Source organism: Mobula birostris, chromosome 13, assembly GCF_030028105.1.
Source record: "Mobula birostris isolate sMobBir1 chromosome 13, sMobBir1.hap1, whole genome shotgun sequence".
Lineage (NCBI taxonomy): Eukaryota > Metazoa > Chordata > Chondrichthyes > Myliobatiformes > Myliobatidae > Mobula > Mobula birostris.
In genome coordinates, this window is record NC_092382.1 from 94,436,396 (window position 1) to 94,451,565 (window position 15,170).

Genomic DNA, 15,170 nt, shown 5'->3' on the forward strand with positions numbered 1-15,170 from the left:
TTTTTTAGAGAATGGGATAGATTAGGCATTAAACGATTTCAGGATCTGTTTGTTGGAGGGTATCTTTCTTCTTCTAAGCAGCTCTCAGTGAAATATAACTTATCAAATACCCACTTTTTCGATATCTACAGATTAGAGATTTTTTAAGATCTAAATTACATATATTTCCTACCAGCCCGGAAAAGAACATAATAGATGTAATTTTAAATTTGAAATCTTTTGATAATGGCTCAATATCTTATATTTATGGTCTGTTGTTGGGACTGAGAATGGCTCCTTTAGACAAAAGTAAAAAAGATTGGGAAAGGGATTTACAGAATTCATTATCTGATGAGACCTGGTGGGCTATTTTCAAAATGGTTAATTTTTCATCATTATGTGCTCGTCATTCCTTCCTACAATTTAGAGTGGTACATAGGTGTATCAGAAGGATAGGAAGGTAGGCAGAGGGGGAGGCGTGGCTTTATTGGTAAGAAATGATATTAAATCATTAGAAAGAGGTGACAGAGGATCGGAAGGTGCAGAATCTTTATGGGTCGAACTAAGAAATAGCAGGGGTAAAAGGACCCTGATGGCCTCCAAACAGCTGCAGTGATGTGGACTACAAATTACAACAGGAAATAGAAAAGGCTTGTCAGAAGGGCAGTGTTCTGATAATTGTGGGGGATTTTAACATGTGAGTGGATTGGGAAAATCAGGTCGGCACTGGATCTCAAGAGAGAGAATTTGTAGAATGTCTGTGAGATGGCTTCTTAGAACAGCTTGTTGTTGAGCCCACTAGGGGATCGGCTGTACTGGATTGGGTATTGTGTAATGAACCAGAGGTGATTAGAGAGATTGAGGTGAAGGAACCCTTAGGAGGCAGAATCATAACATGATTGTGTTCACTGTGAAATTTGAGACAGAGAAGCTGAAATCCAATATGTCAGTATTTCAGTGGAGTAAAGGAAATTACAGTGGCATGAGAGAGGAACTGGCCAAAGTTGACTGGAAAGAGACACTGGCGGGAAAGACAGCAGAGCAGCAGTGGCTGGAGTTTATGCAAGAAATGAGGAAGGTGCAAGACAGATATATTCCAAAAAAGAAGAAATTTTCGAATGGAAAAAGGATGCAACCGTGGCTGACAAGAGAAGTCAAAGCCAAAGTTAAAGCAAAGGAGAGGGCAGACAAGGAAGCAAAAATTAGTGGGAAGATAGAGGATTGGGAAGTTATTAAAAGCTTACAAAAGGAAACTAAGAAGGTCATTAAGAAGGAAAAGATGAACTATGAAAGGAAGCTAGCACATAATATCAAAGAGGATACTAAAAGCTTTTTCAAGTATATAAAGAGTAAAAGACAGGTGAGAGTAGATATAGGACCAATAGAAAATGATGCTGGAGAAATTGCAATGGGAGATAAAGAGATGGCGGAGGAAATGAACGAGCATTTTGCATCAGTCTTCACTGAGGAAGACATCAGCAGTATACTGGACACTCAAGGGTGGCAGGGAAGAGAAGTGTGTGCAGTCACAATTACGACAGGGAAAGTACTCAGGAAGCTGAATAGGCTAAGGGTAGATAAATCTCCCAGACCAGATGGAATTCACCCTCGTGTTCTGAACTAAGTAGCTGTGGAGATTGCGGAGGCATTAGCGATGATCTTTCAAAAGTCGATACATTCTGGCATGGTTCCGGAGGACTGGAAGATTGCAAACGTCACTCCGCTATTTAAGAAGAGGGTAAGGAAGCAAAAAGGAAATTATAGACCTGTTAACTTGACATCAGTGGTTGGGATATTGTTGGAGTTGATTGTCAAGGATGAGGTTACGGAGTACCTGGAGGCATATGACAAGATAGGCAGAACTCAGCATGGATTCCTTAAAGGAAAATCCTGCCTGACAAACCTATTACAATTTTTTGAGGAAATTAAAAGTAGGCTAGACAAGGGAGATTCAGTGGATGTTGTATATTTGGATTTTCAGAAGGCCTTTGACAAGGTGCCACACATGAGGCTGCTTAACAAGATAAGAGCCCATGGAATTACAGGAAAGTTACATACGTGGATAGAGCGTTGGCTGATTGGCAGGAAACAGAGAGTGGGAATAAAGGGATCCTATTCTGGTTGGCTGCCAGTTACCAATGGTGTTCCACAGGGGTCCGTGTTGGGACCACTTTTTTTTACATTGTACATCAACGATTTGGATTATGGAATTAATGACTTTGTGGCTAAGTTTGCTGATGATACAAAGATAGGTGGAGGGGCCGGTAGTGCTGAGGAAACAGAGAGTCTGCAGAGAGACTTGGATAGATTGGGAGAATGGGCAAAGAAGTGGCAAATGAAATACAATGTTGGAAAGTGTATGGTTATGCACTTTGGCAGAAGAAATAAACGGGCAGACTATTATTTAAATGGGGAGAGAATTCAAAGTTCTGAGATGCAACGGGACTTGGGAGTCCTCATACAGGATACCCTAAAGGTTAACCTCCAGGTTGAGTTGGTGGTGGTGAAGGCAAATGCTATGTTGGCATTCATTTCTAGAGGAATAGAGTATAGGAGCAGGGATGTGATGTTGAGGCTCTATAAGGCGCTGGTGAGACCTCACTTGGAGTACTGTGGGCAGTTTTGGTCTCTTTATTTAAAAAAGGATGTGCTGACATTGGAGAGGGTACAGAGAAGATTCACTAGAATGATTCCGGGAATGAGAGGGCTAACATATAAGGAACATTTGTCCGCTCTTGGACTGTATTCCTTGGAGTTTAGAAGAATGAGAGGGGACCTCATAGAAACATTTTGAATGTTGAAAGGCATGGACAGAGTGGATGTGGCAAAGTTGTTTCCCATGATGAGGGAGTCTAGTACAAGAGGGCATGACTTAAGGATTGAAGGGTGCCCATTTGGAACAGAGATGCGAAGAAATTTTTTCAGCCAGAGGGTGGTGAATCTATGGAATTTGTTGCCATGGGTGGCAGTGAAGGCAGAGTATCTGAGTAGCCAGGGCATCAAAGGTTATGGTGAGAAGGCGGGGGAGTGGGACTAAATGGGAGAATGGATCAGCTCATGGTAAAATGGTGGAACAGACTCGATGGGCCGAATGGCCGACTTCTGCTTCTTTGTCTTATGGTCTGATGGTCTTATAAGGCTCATATGTCTAAAGACAAGCTCTCTCATTTTTTTGCAGATATGTCTCCTTATTGTGACAGATGTAATAATGGAGAGGCTTCATTAATTCATATGTTTTGGTCATGTTCGAGCCTTGAAAAAATATTGGAAAGATGTACTCCAAACTTTTTCTGTACTTTTTAAAGTTAATTTTAAGCCCAGTCCTTTGATAGCCTTATTTGGTATCGTTGAGGAAAGAGCTATAATTTTGGAGCCTTCTCATTTGCGGGTGCTGGCTTTTATTTCTCTTATGGCTGGGAGGGTGATCTTGCTTAAATGGAAGGAGGTTGCCCCCCCCCCCACACATGCTCAATGGTTATGCGATGTTATGTCATGTTTAAATTTAGAGAAGATTCATTTTTCGATTTCTGATTCTAATCAAACGTTATGGGGACCCTTTCTGAATTATTTTGAAAATTTTTGAATTGTTATTGTTATTAAAATATAGATCTGGGCTATTATTATAAAACACTATATGGTAAAGTACTCTTTTTTTACCAACCAGCTTTGTCTTGGTAGTGGTTGTAGATTTTTTTAATAATATAATTAACCATATTACTGTAGTTCATAATTCAATTTACTTTGTTTGATTGTTCATGAATATGGGATATCATCATTGTATGTCACAAACGGCGTGATGGGAATAAAGAACCAGCGGAGATGGAAAACACTTTGGAGTCCAGTATTGCTATAAACTAATAATATTTATTAGTAACTACACAATACAGTAATATAAATGTAGATAAATCAAACAGGTTAGCAATGATTTTATATATAAGTAAGTATATCAGTAAGTGTGGAATATATATGTATGAAAAACCAAGCTTCTTTAAGTCTAGGGATAAAAAGATACAGTCTTATGATGGTGAGTAAAGTTCAGTTCAGTTCAGTTCGTGGTATTGATTTGAATAGTAATGGAGAGAGAGAGAGGGAGAGATTTGAGTCTTCGAGTGAGCTGATGCCGTCGATCTTCTCGTTGTCCTTCGAAATTCTTTAAAAGTCACCGACTGTGACTTTAATAAAGGGGACCGGTTTTCTGTGGTGGAGCTATCCCCCAGGCGAGGGTGGACACATGGACAACTCCCCACCAGTCAACCCTTTTCCTCTTTCCACTGCAAGAGCGACTGATCGATCCATCCGATCGATCCTCCAAAACCCACTTTCTCTGCGGGCACAACAATGCTCATTCAGTGTCCAGAACATGTGTCTGAGGTCTATCGTCTGACCTCCTATTTTATCTTCTCGTGCTGAGCATCAACTGTCATTGAAATAACTCCTCCTTTCTCTTTCTGTGAAGAAATGCAGAAGCAGGCAAACTGTCCTTGAGAAGTGTCAACAACCTGTCTTCGGTTACCAGAGCAACTTCCGAGCCTCTCGGTGCCATCTCTCTCCAACTCAGCAGAAATCCAAAAGTTAACCAGTTCTTTCCCATGCCTTAAAGTGACAGTCCCACAGTTAGTCTTCGTCTCTCTCTCTCTCTCTTTCCAAAACAACATGTCAGTGTTACATAACTCTCTTTCTCTCTCTTTTCAAAAGCGCAGTTCATAGGGGTACTTCGAGATCCTATCACATGTATCAGTGTGATTTATATATAGTGCATTATGTGCTACGTTATTTTGATTTATAATAAGTATCCTTATGAATTCTGTATTTATGTATATGAAATTTAATAAATTCAATAGGAAATACTGGAAAAAGAAAGAAAGGATTGTTGCTGGGCTCTGGGAAGAGCAGGAGGCCGCGGCTTCAGTCTGTGGATTGACACAGGTCGGTGGAGAAGGAAGGTGACTGGTGGGACAGGGTTTCGGGATCGAAGCCCGGCTCGTCGGGAGGGAACAGGGAACGCCATTGCTTTGGGATCGCAATCGGGCTGCGGAGAGGGAGCCCAGGCAGTCGGACCTGCTTGTGGTTTCAGAAAGGGAGCTGCAGGAAGGGCGGAGCGGTGGGATCACTTGGTTTTTTTTTACTTTTAATTTCTACCTTTACCTCAGAGATGCGGGTGGCGGGGTGGATACCACATCGCGAAAGGGGTTGGAAGGTGTTCCTTCCCTCCGCTGGCCTGCGGGTCACCCTCGGGCAAGGTGTAGCACCCGCCCTCCTCACCCCCACCCCCCACCGATCGGGGTCAGGTGAAGCCGTGGGAGCAGGTCATACGAGCAACCGGTGCAGATCCCGAATCCTGGTGATGCCACCACGGACACCAGGCGGACCATCCCTGAAGAGCGCCGGTAATGGCCGGGGTAGGGGGTTGGGGTGTGGGGTTGGTCACCTGTCTTGCAAAGACGCTGCCCAGAAGAAGGCGGTGGCAAACCGCTTCTGCGGAAAAAATTTTGCCCAGCGCGATCATGGGCATGGACGGGGCAACGGTGGGGAGGGGGGGAGCTCCCCCTCACCACAGGGAACGACCCCCTTGCGGACAGACGAGAAAGGGCAGGTGGGAGACCATGACGGCCCATGTCCTTCGACACGGCACATTATGATGTCACAGGACAGGGGACAGAATGATGATGTCGTAGAACAGGGATTCCCAACCTTTTGTTTTACGCCGTGTTGCTGAGTGCCGGTAACCGAGGAGTCCTTGGAGCCCCCTGGCTGGGGAATCCCACTTCAGGGATGCAGGCCTCAAACGGCCCAGCGAGCACACGCCATGTGGACCCATGTGGCCAACTAACCAACTGAACTGTGCTTCCTTGACGCTGTGGGAGGAAACCAGAGCACCCGGAGGAAACCCACACAATCGGCGGTGGGCTGGGGCAGGGAAAGGAGGAGGAAGAACGCTCAAACTTCACCGAGGTTCTCACGTGGTCTGTACATGACGGCTGTGAGTGCACACAACACAACAGTACCCCTTTCACCTCAGACAGTTGAGGAAGTTTGGTCTGGGCCCCCAAATCCTGAGGACTTTCTACAGGGGCACAATTGAGAGCATCCTGACTGACTGCATCACTGCCTGGTATGGGAACTGTACTTCCCTCAATCACAGGACTCTGCAGAGAGTGGTGTGGACAGCCCAGCACATCTGTAGATGTGAACTTCCCCCTATCCAGGACATTTACAAAGACAGGTGTGTAAAAAGGGCCCGAAGGATCATTGGGGACCCGAGTCACCCCAACCACAAACTGTTCCAGCTGCTACCATCCGGGAAATGGTACCGCAGCATAAAAGCCAGGACCAACAGGCTTCTTCAACCAGGCCATCAGACTGATTAATACACGCTGATACTAATCAGCGGTGATACAGGGCTGTGGTGAGTGAGTGGGACAGTGGGATTAGTTTGGGGATTGATACAGGACTGTGGGGAGAGAGTGGGACAGTGGAATTAGTTTGGGGACTGATACAGGACTGTGGGGAGAGAGTGGGACAGTGGGATTAGTTTGGAGATTGATACAGGACTGTGGGGAGAGGATGGGACAGTGGGATTAGTTTGAGACTGACACAGGACTGTGAGGAGAGGATGGGACAGTGGGATTTGTTTGGGAAATGACACAGGACTGTGTGGAGATATTGGGACAGGGGGCTTAGGTTGGGGACTGATACAGGGCAGTGGGGAGAGAGTGGGAGAGTGGGATTAGTTTGGGATTGAAGCAGGACTGTGGGGGGAGAATGGGATGGTGGGATTAGTTTGAGATTGATACAGGTCTGTGGGGAGAGTGGGAGAATGTGATTAGTTTAGGGACTGTTACAGAACTGTCAGGAGAGAGTGGGACAGTCAGATTAGTTGGGGAAATGATATACGACTGTAGAGAGAGACTGTGGGGAGAGTGGAACAGTGGGATTAGCTTGAGGATTGATACGGGACTGTGGAGAGAGAGTGGGACAGTGAACTAGTTTGGAGACTGATACAGGACTGTGGGGAGAGAGTGGAACAGTGGGATAAATTTGGGGACTGTTACAGGACTGTGCGGAGAGAGTGGGACAGCTGAATTAGTTTGGGGAAAGATACAGGACTGTAGGGAGAGAGTGGGACAGTGGAATTAGTTTTGAGATTGACACAGGACTGTTGCGAGAGAGTTGGACTGCGGAATTAGTTTGAGGACTGTGGAGAGAGAGTGGGACAGTGGGATTAGTTCGAGATTGATGCAGGACTGTGGGGAGAGAGTGGGAGCTTGGGATTAGTTTGAGATTGACACAGGTCTATTGGGTGAGACTGGGACTGCGGAATTACTTTGGGCGCTGTGGAGAGAGAGTGGGACAGTGGGATTAGTTTAAGGATTGATACAGGACTGTGGGGAGAGATGTTGGGACAGTGGGTCTGGTTTGGGGATTGATACAGTATTATGCAGAGAGAGAGAGTTGGATAGTGGGATTAGTTTGAGACTGACACAGGATTATGGGGGGAGAGTGGGACAATCGCATTAGTTTGGGGAATGATACAGGACTGTGGGGAGAGTAATTGGGACATTGGGATTAGTTTGAAGATTGACACGGACTATTAGGAGAGAGTGGTTCTGTGGAATTAGTTTGAGATTGACACAGGATTTTTGGGAGAGATTGAGAACTGCGGAATTAGTTTGGGCACTGTGGAAAGAGAGTGGAACAGTGGGATTAGTTTGAGATTGACACAAGACTGTGGGGAGAGAGTGGGACTGTTGGATTAGTTTGGGGTCTGTGGAGAGAGAGTTGGTCAGTGAGATTAGTTTGAGGATTTATACAGGAGTGTGGGGAGAGAGTGGGACAGTGGGATTAGTTTGGGGGCTGATACAGGACTGTGGGGAGAGTGTGGGGCAGAGGGACTGGTTTCAGAGTGATACAGGACTGTGGGGACAGAGTGGGACAGTGAATTAGTTTGGAGATTGATACAGGACTGTGTGAGGAGAGAGTCGGACAGTGAGATTAGTTTAGGGACTGTTACAGGACTGTCAGGAGAGAGTGGGACAATCGGATTAGTTTGGGGAATGAGATTGGACTGTGGGGAGAGGTGTTGGGACAGTGGAATTGGTGTGGGGATTGATACAGGAATGTGCGGAGAAAGAGTGGGACAGTGGGATTAATTTGGGGAGTGACACAGGATGGTGGGTAGAGAGTGGGACAGTGGGATTAGTTTAAAATTGATACAGCACTGTGGGGAGAGAGTGGGACAGTGGGATTAGTTTAAAACTGATACAGCACTGTGGGGAGAGAGTGGGACAGTGGGATTAGTTCGATGATTGATACAGGACTGTGGGGAGAGAGTGGGACAATGGGATACTTTATACTTTATAGTCACCAAACAATTGATACCAGAGCAAACAATCATCACAGTGATATTTGATTCTCCTCTTCATACTCCCTGGAGTGCAAATGATAGTAAATATTAAAAATTTAAATTATAAATCATAAATAGAAAATAGAAAATGGAAAGTAAGGTAGTGCAAAAAAACCGAGAGGCAGGTCTGGATATTTGGAGGGTACGGCCCAGATCCAGGTCAGGATCCGTTCAGCAGTCTTATCACAGTCGGAAAGAAGCTGTTCCCAAATCTGGCCGTACGAGTCTTCAAGCTCCTGAGCCTTCTCCCGGAGGGAAGAGGGATGAAAAGTGTGTTGGCTGGGTGGGTCGTGTCCTTGATTATCCTGGCAGCGCTGCTCCGACAGCGTGCGGTGTAAAGTGAGTCCACGGACGGAAGATTGGTTTGTGTGATGTGCTGAGCCGTGTTCACGATCTTCTGCAGCTTCTTCCGGCCTTGGACAGGACAACTTCCATACCAGGTTGTGATGCACCCGAGAAGAATGCTTTCTACGGTGCAGCTATAAAAATTAGTGAGGGTTTTAGTGGACAGGTGAAATTTCTTTAGCTTTCTCAGGAAATAAAGGCGCTGGTGGGCCTTCTTGGCAGTGGACTCTGCTTGGTTGGGCCAAGTCAGGTCATTTGTGATATTAACCCCGAGGAACTTAAAGCTTCTGACCTGTCCCACTTGCGCACCACCGATATAAATGGGGTTGTGCAGTCCGCTACTCCTTCTGAAGACAACAACCAATTCTTTCGTCTTGCTGACATTGAGGGATAGGTTATTGTCTTCGCACCATGCCAACAGGTTCTTAATTTCCTCTCTGTACTCAAACTCATCATTACCTGAGATATGGCCTGGAAATTTGATACAGATTAGTTTGATACAGGACTGTGGGGAGAGAGCGCGACAGTGGGATTAGTTTGGGGATTGATACAGGATTGTTGGGAGAGAGTGCGACAGTGGGATTAGTTTGGGGATTGATACAGGACTGTTGGGAGAGAGTGTGACAGTGGGATTAGTTTGGGGACTGATACTGGACTGTGGGGAGAAAGTCGGACAGTGGGATTAGTTTGGGGACTGATACAGGACTGTGGGAAGGGAGTGGGACAGTGGGATTAGTTTGGGGACTGATACTGGACTGTGGGGAGAGAGTGGGACATTTGGATTAGTTTGAGACTGACACAGGGCAGTGGACAGAGAGTGGGAGAGTGGGATTATTTTAGTCACTGTTACAGGACTGTCGGGAGAGAGTGGGACAATTGTATTCGTCTGGAGATTGATACAGGACTGTGCGGAGAGAGAGTGGGACAGAGGGATTAGTTTGGATATTGATGCAGGACTGTGGGGAGAGAGTGGGACAGTGGAATTAGTTTGGGGACTGTTAGAGGACTGTGCAGAGATAGTGGGACAGTGGGATTAGTTTGGGGTCTGTTAGAGGACTGTGGGGAGAGAATGGGACAGTGGGATTAGTTTGGGGACTGTTAGAGGGCTGTGCAGAGATAGTGGGACAGTGGGATTAGTTTGGGGTCTGTTAGAGGACTGTTGGGAGAGAGTGGGACAGTGGGATTAGTTTGGGGACTGTTAGAAGGCTGTGCAGAGATAGTGGGACAGTGGGATTAGTTTGGGGATCGATACAGGACTGTGTTTTGAGAGTGAGAGAGTGGGATCAGTGTGGGGTCAGATTCTGGGCCGTGGGAAGAGAGTAACATTGATGGCTCTGGACCAGGACTCGAAGAATGAGGAGGGATCTCTTTGAAACCTTTGGCATGTGGAGGGGCCTCGATAAAGTATGAATGGATGGGATGTTTCCAGTAGTGGGGGTCTCAGAGCAGAGGGTACGACCTCAGATTAGAGGTCAGTCCATTTAGAAGAGAGATGAGGAGGAATTTTTTTACCCGGAGGGTGGTGAATGTGTGGAATTCATTGCCACAGCCGGCTGTGAAGGTCACCCCATTGGGTATATGTAAGGAGAAGGTTGACAGGTTCTTGTTTCGTCAATGTTGCCTGGAGAAGGCAGGAGAATGGGATCATGGGAATTCAGCCATGATGGCATGGTAGAATTGGACAAATTGCCTCACATTGTTCCTATGTCTTATGGTCTAAGGAGAGCAGGGGAAGGCTGAACAGGTATTTTTTGACACTAACAACAGGAATCCTGCAGATGCTGGAAATTCAAGCAACACACATCAAAGTTGCTGGTGAACGCAGCAGGCCAGGCAGCATATCTAGGAAGAGGTACAGTCGACGTTTCAGGCCGAGACCCTTCGTCAGGACTAACTGAAGGAAGATCTTGTTCGAGATTTCTTATTATTTCTTACTAGCTCTTACAAATCTCTTACTATCTCTTCCTTCAGTTAGTCCTGACGAAGGGTCTCGGCCCGAAACGTCGACTGTACATCTTCCTAGAGATGCTGCCTGGCCTGCTGCGTTCACCAGCAACTTTGATGTGTGTTGCTATTTTTTGACGCTGTTCTGTGGGGAGAGAGGGGTACAGCTCCCACCACAGGAACAGCTCGGGCTGGTAGTTCACTTCTGCCTGGTGCTGTGGACCCCTCTCTCTCCTGTTTCACCCCTTTGCCGAGCCCCTTCCCTGAGCCCTCGGCCTGCGTAGGCGCTGTTTGGCAGAACAGGGTCAGCTGTCCAGTAATGCTGTCTCCCTGACCTTCACTGCATCTGACAACATGCTGGGCCCTGTCTGCCTGATCAATGTGTGTGTGTCTGTTCTCACCCAGAGACCGTGTCCCTGTCCTCGACCCTGGGGTGTGAGGGCCGGGGACGTCTCTAGCACGACCACAGGGGTCGGGGTAGATAGATCACCACTAGTGACTTGCCCCTCAAACCCCACCCCTCCCCTGACCACGTTGCCACAGGTTTTTAAACCTGGGCTTTCAGCAGCTCCTTCGAAGGCCCCATCTGCTGTTTTCTTTCTCTCTCTCCTGTCGAAAACATGTTTGTCAGAGCCGAGGTGCTCCCAGTGGGAGCCGGGGAGCAGGTCCCGCGGAGGGAGGCGGATCAGCCAATCCCGGTCCGGGCCGGGATCCCCCGGGACGATCTGACGTCAGGGCCGGAGCGTGGGAACCGAGGATTAACCCCGTCCCTGCCTGTGCGCAGCAAGATGCAGGGATCCCAGGGACGGAGGGATGGGATCGGGGGGGGGGGGGGGGGGAGGTGTTGGGGCAGACGTGCACAGGGTCGTGCACCAGTGTGCTAGGGGTGTGTGGGGGACAAGCAGGACGCAGGGTCCGGTCAGTGTGGGGACCACGCTGCTGAAGGAAGCAACTGCCGTCCTGTTTTACAGAGGGGCGGGGAGGGGGTGGGGTTCCTGTTTTACAGGGTGTATCTCCCGTCCTGTTTGGCACCCACCTAACCTGCCATACAGAGGGCATCTTCTACAGGGTCCGGCTGCCTCACAGAGCACAAGCAGGCCCTTCGGCCCGGACTGTCCATGCTGTCCCACCCACCCACCTCCGGACCGTCACCCTATAAACCTCTCCAGGTGGCTTTTGAATGGTGTTAAGGTGACCCCCCCCCCCACTTCTCCTCACCCCGCCCCCCCCCGGGCAGCTCATTCCAACCATGCACCCCCCACCCCCTGGCGTGAAGAAGCCAGCTCGATATTAGACCATAAGACAAAGGAGCAGAGGTAGGCCATTTGGCCCATCGACTCTGCTCCGCCATTTTAACATTTGCTGATCCATTCTCCTATTTAGTCCCACTCCCCCGCTTTCTCACCATAACCTTTGATGCCCCGGCTACTCAGATACCTATCAATCTCTGCCTTAAATACACCCAATGACTTGGCCTCCACTGCTGCCCGTGGCAACAAATTCCATAGATTCATCACCTCTGCTAAAAAAATTTCTTCGCATTTCTGTTCTGAATGGGCGCCCTTCAATCCTTAAGCCATGCCCTCTCGTACTAGACTCCCCCATCATGGGAAACAACTTTGCCACATCCACTCTGTCCATGCCTTTCAACATTCAAAATGTTTCTATGAGGTCTCCCCTCATTCTTCTAAACTCCAAGGAATACAGTCCAAGAGCGGACAAACGTTCCTCATATGTTAACCCTCTCATTCCCGGAATCATTCTAGTAAATCTTCTCTGTACCCTCTCCAACGTCAGCACATCCTTTCTTAAATAAGGAGACCAAAACTGCCCACAGTACTCCAAGCGAGGTCTCACCAGCGCCTTATAGAGCCTCAACATCACATCCCTGCTCCTATACTCTATTCCTCTAGAAATGAATGCCAACATTGCATTTGCCTTCTTCACCACCGACTCAACCTGGAGGTTAACCTTAAGGGTATCCTGTACGAGGACTCTCAAGTCCCGTTGAATCTCAGAACTTTAAATTCTCTCCCCATTTAAATAATAGTCTGCCTGTTTATTACTCTTGAACCTCTGACCTCTGACCTTAGGCACGTGCTCTCTGAGTTTTCTTCGCGGCCCCTCCCGTCCCTCGGGAACTGGGCGACCGAGGTGGAGGTCCCTCTCTACCGAGGGAGGCATAAGGTGCCCCTCTCTTCCACAGGTCACGCTCGGGCCGGGTGTAGCTCCTGCCTAGCCCTCCCCCACCCCCAGCCCGGATCAGGGTCACGTGAAGCCGTGGGGACAGGCAGCGCACAGTCGTACGAGCAGCCGGTGCAGATCACACTGACGCCAGGCAGATGATCTCTGTGGATTATCGATAATGGCTGGAGTTGGGGTTGGGTGGTTGGCGGGGGCGGGGGGTGGAGGTCACCCGTCTTGTAAAGACACTGCCCAGAAGAAGCCGATGGCAAACCACTCCGGTAGAAAAATTTTTTCCAAGAACAGTCACGGTCGCAGATCCACGACCGCTCCTGTCGTCGGATACCCCCCAGAACGTTCTTTGTGCAGTGTTAAAGGGAGTAACCTGGATTAAAGTGGGTGGAGTGACCAGTTTAATATGGGGTTCCCTTTCACACAGGGGGTAGTTGCTGATTTATGGACAGGAGTGCCCTGTTATACAGCGGACTCCCCCTTTTACAGGGGAGGGTCCTGCTTTGTCAGGGAGCTGTCTGGTTTTATGGGGGAGGGGGGTGTCTGTCTGTTTTACAGGAAAAGTTGTCCAGTTGTACTAGGGGTGTGGGAGGGGATAGGTCGGTCTACAGAGGGGGTAGGGGTATACAGTCTCGCAGGGCGTTTTCCTGCTTTAAGGGGAGGGGTGGCTGTTTGATACAGAGGAGCTTCCTATTTTACAGGGGGTAGGGGTCTAAACTTACAGAAGGGGGCCTTCTGTTTTTCAGTGAGGGTGTCATGTTTTAGGGAAAATGGTTCCATTTTTCAGGGAGGGTGTCCTATTTTAGGGGGAATCATTCTGTTTTTCAGGGAGGGTGTCCTCTGTAGAGGGGATCCTGTTTTTCAGGAATGTCCTATTTTAGAGGGGATTGTTCTGTTTTTCAGGGATTCGCCCTGTTTCATAGGAAGTATTTTACAGAGAGTCATTGTAACTCATGGAAGCAGGGCCTCTCGGCCCAACCTGTCTGTGCAGACCATGCTGCCCCACGAGCTTGCCCCCTCCGCCCACGTTTGGCCCACTAACATGTGAAGCTCTCCTCCCCATTTCGGTACTTCCCTGGGTGGCTCATCAGATATCCACCACCCTCTGCGCGAAGAAGTGGCCCCTGGTGTTCCTTCTCGACCTCTCACCTCTGACCTTAAACCCGTGCTCTCTCGTTTTATTGCCTGCCACCCCACCTCCCTGCATCTCCTTCGCTGGGGAAATGTTGATGCGTTTCCACCTTGCCTGTGCCCCTCACAGTCTTGCCTCACTCTGCCGGGCCAACCCTCAATCGAGGTCCTCAGAATGGAGGGGCGTCCCCTCAGAGCAGGGATGAGGGGGGGATTTTCTTCATCCGGAGGGCGGTGGGCGGATCTGTGGGATGCATTTGCCTCAGACGGCTGCGGAGGCTGAGCTACCGGGTGCATCTTAAAGTGGAGGCTCTCGGTTGGCAAGGGCGCCAAAGGTCAAGGGTCAAAGTCAGGAGGCTGGGATTGAGGGGGACAATGACTGTATCTGTTTGGAGGCGAGGCGAGGGGACAGGACTTCTCGGCCCAACGAGCCGGCTTGCTCAGCGGCCAAACCGACTTGACCGTGGGAGGGGGATGCGTAACGGGCAGATTGGGGGGCGCAGCGGGCAGATTGGGGAGCCTTCTGGTAGGCTTGGTCCTAGGCAGGGTCTAGTTGGCCCTCCGTGGTCTGGGGCAGCGGGCAGATTGGGGAGCCGTCTGGTAGGCTTGGTCCCGGGCTGGGCCTAGCTGACCCTCCATGGTCTGGGGCAGTGGACAGATTGGGCAGCCTTCTGGTAGGCCTGCTCCCAGGCCGAGCCTAGCTGGCCCTCCATGGTCTGGGGCAGCAGGCAGCTGAGGGCTCTGCCCAAGCGAGCCGCCTTCCTCTCCTCCGCTGGGGCTGGTTACGCCCATGCCCGGGTGTGCTTGGAGAAGGAGCACGCGGTCTCCCTGGGCAGGTTCCGAGAACAGGGATTCAAAGTTCAAAGTGAATTTTATTATCAAAGTACATATATGGCACCGTGCACGTCCTGGGTTCCTTGCGGGCAGACTCAAAGGGTCTCGGCCCGAGACGTCGACTGTTTACTCTTTGCCCGAGATGCTCACTGACCTGCTGGGTTCCTCCGGCATCTTGTGTGTGTGTGAGTGTGAGTGTGTGTGTTGCTTGGATTTCCGGCATCTGCAGATTTTTCTCTTGTTTGTGATCGACCCAATAGCTGTAACAGAATGAATGGAAGGCCACATCAACTGGATGGACGACTGGTGTGCAAAGGACAGCAAACAGTGCAAAAAT

At 49.0% G+C, this 15,170-nt stretch overlaps 1 protein-coding gene across 1 annotated transcript in view; it reads left to right on the plus strand.

Moving 5' to 3' along the window:
- Positions 1–15,170, plus strand: part of LOC140208056 (uncharacterized) — a 73,993-nt gene that overhangs the window by 48,641 nt on the left and 10,182 nt on the right. The window lies entirely within an intron of this gene.